Raw genomic sequence first — 5,650 nt, 5'->3', positions numbered from 1 at the left:
GTTGCACACTCCATGCAAAAAAGGGATTGGATTTTACACTGTAAATGGGTGAATTGAATGACATGTAAGTTATATGAGGGAGGACCGTCCCCAAAATGGAATTCTCTTTAGGAGCACAGGCTTCCCCTGCTGGGTAAGTGTTTTAGGAACCCATTGGCATCAGTATTCCAGCTAATGTTATTGTGACAGGCTGCATTTGGCTTCAGCTAATTTTTTTTTTGGAACAGTTTTTCAACACATGTGCCCATTTCTTGATAGGTGATTTATGAGTGCACCTGCCCACACTGTGCTGAGTGCTCAGCAGTTTTTGACCAAAAACAGCATGACCCCTGTGCCCCACCCTCCCTATTCACCTGAGAGACTTTTTGTTTCCCGAAATGAAAATAGTCCTCAAAGAAACATTTTGCCGATGTGGAAGAGGTAACAAAAAAGGGCAGAAGCACTAAAAGGCATCCACATTGACGAGTTCAAAACTACTTTGAGCAGTGGAAAAAGTGTCTCAATAGTTGTATTGCATCAAACAGAGAGTCCTTGGAAGGTGACCGAAGTTTAAATGTGTAAGAATAAGAGGCCGGGCGTGGTGGCTTATGCCTATAATCCCAGTACTTTGGGAGGCTGAGGTGAGAGGATTGCCTGAGCCCATGGGTCCGAGACCAACCTGGGGAGACCCCCCTCAGCTCTACAATAAATTAAAAAATTAGCTGGATGTGGTGGCATGTGCCTGTAGTTCCAGCTACTTGGAAGGCTGAGGTGGAAGGATCGCCTGAGCCCAGCAGGTTGAGGCTGTGGTGGCCAGGAGCGTGTGACTGCTTTCCAGCCTGGGTGACTGAGTGAGACTCCTACTACAAAGAAAAAAAAAAAGTAAGTACAGCATTTTTTATAAATAAATTTCATTTTTGGGAGGAGTTCCCCTCATATTTTAATAAAACCTTTACAACAAAAATAATCAAGAAATAAAAGTGGGCCAGCTTAGGTGTACTGCTCTGGGGAGGATGTAGCCAGGTAGGACCACAGTCCGCAGGGCCTGCTTGAGAGCTCTGCCCCTCAACTGGCTTGTGCCCCAGTCTCTCCTTCCAGTTAATTCCTGTGCTGTCACTTAGTCTTGGACCACAAACCCTATTACCATGACTCTTCCTAGCAGAAGTGGAGAAGAAAGAGGCCTGGGCCCCTGGGGACTGATCAAAGGTTCATGCGCTGAGCCTGGCAGAGCTATGATTGCACAACTGAGCAAACACGTGACGGGAATATAAACAGGTGTAACATGTCAGCAACATCTGGGCTGGTGAGAAACGTGGCTCAACATGCCAACACGTTTCATCTTCTTGAACCGGTGTGAAGCTTTGCCAGTGGCTGCAATTTTTATTGCATGAACTTCGTTCTTTCTATTTGGAGCCACAAACACTGGGTCTTAGTGAAGGAAACAGGCCTGATAGTTCTAGATGCTGTTAGGATTGAACGTCCTTGTTGAATGGGTGTCATCCCTTTCACCACGGCATTTGGGAGGAAGATGACCCTGCAGGTAGTAATGGCCTTTCAGAACGTGGCTCCCTAATCCTGCCTTTATCTAAGCCGGGAAGCCCCAGCTACCCACAGAAAGAATGAGGGAGCAATTTCTCAGGCCCACTCAGACCCTCCTTGCATTCTCTTCCCTTCCACTGCCTGCAGCTCTGCCTTCCTTGAGGCTTGGTTGTCAGGACCTCTTTCCCTTGGGTCCCCCGCTACTCCTCCTCCCCTCAGTCCATCAATCCTGGAACTGGACTCAAACTCCCCACTGCTGTCTACACTCTGCTGTCTGAGAACAAAAACACAGCCCCCTTCTCATTCTCAAGGGCTGTGGTAGATTAAATGACCCATCCTTGTCCTAATCCCCAGATATGCGACCTTATGTGGCGAAAGGTCCTTGGTGGATGTGATCTGGGCTGAGGAAATAACCCCGCATATCCAGGTGGGTCCTAAATATCACCAAAGGTCCTCATAGGGAAAGAGGGAGGCAAGAGGGTCAGAGCAGGAAGCAAAGATGAGAGTTAGAGAGAGGTTTGAGGATGCTGTGGGTGAAAGCAGAGGAGGGGCCAGAGCCAGGGGATTGCAGGTGGCTTCCAGAATCAGCAAAAGAAAATGAGTTCTCTTTTGGATCCAGAAGGAATGTAGCTCTGCTGATACCTTGATTTCAGGTTTCTTTTCTTTTCTTTTTCTTTTCTGAGTTGGAGTCTCACTCTGTCTCCCAGACTGAAGTGCAGTAGATGCTCATAGCTACTGCAGTCTTAACCTGCTGGGCCAGGTGATCCTTCCACCTCAGCCTTCCAAGTAGCTGGAACTATAAGCGTGCGCCACCACACCTGGCTAATTTTTTTATTTATTGTAGAGATGAGGTCTCACCAAGTTGCCCAGGTTGGTCTTGAACCCATGGGCTCAGGCAATCCTCTCACCTCAGCCTCCCAAAGTGCTGGGGTTATAGGCGTGAGCCACCGTGCCCGGCAATTCAGGTTTCTAATGTCCAGAACCATAATGTGTTAGTAGTCCGTTTGGGCTGCTAAAACAGAACACCATAGACTGGGTGACATGTGATGGGGGGGCCCCAAAAACCAGAACTATCTTCTGGAGTGCAGGCCTCTTGTAGGGTAGACTTTCCCTACTAGGTAAGTGTTCTCGGAACCCATCAGCATCGATGTACCAGCTAGCATTGGTGTGAGCAGCTAGCTGCATTTTGGCTTCAATTATTATTATTTTTTTCTTTTTTGGTGATTCTTTCAATGCATTTGCCTATTTCATGATGGATAATTTGCAAGCGTACCTGCCCACACTGTGCTGAGTGTTCAGCAGTTTTTGACTCAAAACAGCATGATCCCCATGCTCCACCCTCCCTATTCACCCAATCTCACCCCAAGAAACTTTTTTTTCCTGGATGAAAAAAAGTCCTCAAATAGAAAAAGTAATATGCCGGGCTCGGTGGCTCAGCCTGTAATCCTGTGCCTTTGGAGGCTGAGGAAGGTGGATTGCCTGAGCCTGCGGGTTCGAGACCCGCCTGGGCAGCGAGACCTCATCTCTACAATAAATCAAAAAATTAGCCGGGCGTGGTAGCGCATGCCTGTAATTCCGGCTACTCGGAAGGCTGAGGCGGAAGGATCGCCAGAGCCCAGCAGGTCGAGGCTGCGGTGGCTGGGAGCAGCCACTGCACTCCAGTCTGGGCGACAGAGTGAGACTCCAACTCAAAAAAAAGAAATGTTTTGCCAATGTGGAAGAGGTGAAACAAAAAATGGCAGAAACACTAAAAGGCATCAAAATGGATGAGTTCAAAAACTTCTGCAGTGGCAAAAGTGTCTCAATAGGTGTATTGCATCAAACGGAGAGTACTTTAAAAGTGACAGAAGTTGAAACATGTAAATAAATACACAATTCTTTATAAATATATTTTGGTTTTTTGGGGATCCCCCTTATAAACAACAGATGTTTCTTTCTCACCGTTCTGGAGACTGGAAATCCAAGATCAAGGCACTGGCAGATTTGCTGTCTAGCAAGGGCTCTCTTTCTGGTTCATATATGGTGACTTCTCACTGTGTCTTCACATGGTAGAAAAGGTGAGGGGTCTTTCTAGGGTCCCTTTTATAAGGACACTAATCCCATTTACGAGGGCTTCATCCCCATGACCTACTCACCTCCCAAAGAGTCTACTTCCTAATACCATCAGTTTGGCGGTTAATATTTCAACACATGAATTTGGGAGGGCACAGTCTATAGCAGGTAGTAAGTATGTGTTGCCTTAAGCCACCGAGTTTGTGTAATTTATTACAGCAGCAACAGGAAATGAATACATTGGTTTTTGCTATTGGCAAAAGCAGAATGCAGGGAAATAGATGAGTTTTACCAAAAAAAAATGCATAAGAAATTCTACAGAGACTAGTTCCAGAGGACACTGGCCTTCCCCCAATATCAACAGGCCCAGGTCTGTTTTTCCATAGCTTCTTCTCTGACTCTTTGTTGAAGCTGATCCAGGGAGTTTCCCAATTCTTGTAGAAGGGTCGGTCTTGCCCAACCCTGGTCAGGTTGAAGCTGGGACCAGGTGACCTGGACTGGCTGCTGTGAGGCCTGCCTGGGCCTGGCCCGGCCACTAGTTCTGCTGGATCCTCGGTCTCTCATCACCTGTCATGAACATGACCTTCCCAATCCCCTCCAGGGATGTTGGGTGCCCACACTTCCTTTCTGTTGTAATTCCAGGGGGTCCTTGGCCTACTGGGGAGGAAGGGGAGACCTGTTACACTCCCATGTTGGGTGGTTCTGCATATCCCTGCAAGTTGTCTCTGGATGCCTACAGGGGGCTTCGAGACTCCAGTCCATGGAGGTCTGCCTGGCCCTTGGAATTTCCCAGGCAACCCTGGGGCCTCCTCTTGGAGTCTGGGGCTGCTCTGCTGTTACTTGTGGCTCCAGGAGCTGAGAGGGTTCTTCCCTCTTCAGGGCTCTGTTTTTGTTAGGTCTGTTCATCAGCTGGGACTAGGAGACTGACTGTTTCCTCATGGAGGCTCTATACCTTGTTTATTTTTTTTTTATTTTATTTTTCAGTTGGAGTTTCACTCTGTCACCCATGCTACAGTGCAGTGGCATGATAATGGTTCACCACAGTCTTGACCTCCTGGGTCCAGGCAATCTTCTGCCAGTGGCTGGGGCTACAGGCATGTGCCACTATGTCTAGATCATTTTTTAATTTTTTGTAGAAATCAGGTCTCCCTATGTTGCCCAGGTTGGTCTTGAACTCGTGGCCTCAAGCAATCCTCCTGCTTTGGCCTCCCGAAATGCTGGGATTATAGGTGTGAGCCACCATGCATGGTCCATGTCTCATTTACTTTGCCATCTGTGTTCTGAACCGATGTCTTGGCAAAGTCTCCTCCCTCCCTGGCTGTGGGTGACAGTGCAGCAGCCAAGCTCCTGGTGCCCAGAGACCTTGAGCCCTTCCAGCCACACCCAGCAGGCTCCTGTCCCCTTTTGCTTCAAAGCCAACATGTCCAAGTTCCTGTCTCCCACTTGATGGTTGCTCTGAGTTCTCTGCTCATTTGAACACGTGGCCCTAATGACGTAGGATAAAGCCCTGCATGCTCAGAGGGTTTGCTATCTCTACCTCCTCGATTTCTTTTCGACTCATTCTTGCACCATGCACCAGACACTCTGCTGTGTATCTGCTTGGCACCAGCGAATGGGACTCAGTGGCTATTCTGGCCTCCCAGGAGTTTACAGTGTTGTGAGGAAGACATAATGACCAAATACAAAAGTATGGAGACATTTAACATGGCTGTAATGAGGGCTTGATGAGAAAGCCCAGGGCAGAACGGCAGGGCCTCCTCTAGTTTCAGTGCCGGGGAAAGCATCTGTAAGTGACGTTTAGGGTGAGAGGGGGACAGATGAGTGGCAGGGAGGGGAAGTGTGTGTGCACACACGTGTGTATGTACTCAGGGCAGGCACTGCCTTCCAAATCCCTTTTTTTTTTTCTTTTTTGGAGATAAGGTTTCATTCTGTCATCCAGGCTGAAGTGCAGTGGCATGATCACAACTCACCTTAGCCTTGAGCTCCTGGGCTTAAACAATCCTCCTATCTCAGCCTCTCCTGAGGACCGTCCCTCTTTTGCCCCGCTCACAGGACAGGCTGGAGGACTGCAAGGTCAGGT

The sequence above is a fragment of the Carlito syrichta genome, unplaced genomic scaffold (assembly GCF_000164805.1).
Source record: "Carlito syrichta isolate Samal-C Ts95f unplaced genomic scaffold, Tarsius_syrichta-2.0.1 Scaffold287598, whole genome shotgun sequence".
NCBI lineage: Eukaryota > Metazoa > Chordata > Mammalia > Primates > Tarsiidae > Carlito > Carlito syrichta.
The sequence above is the reverse complement of the archived record's forward strand: the minus strand, read 5'-3'. Positions refer to the sequence as shown.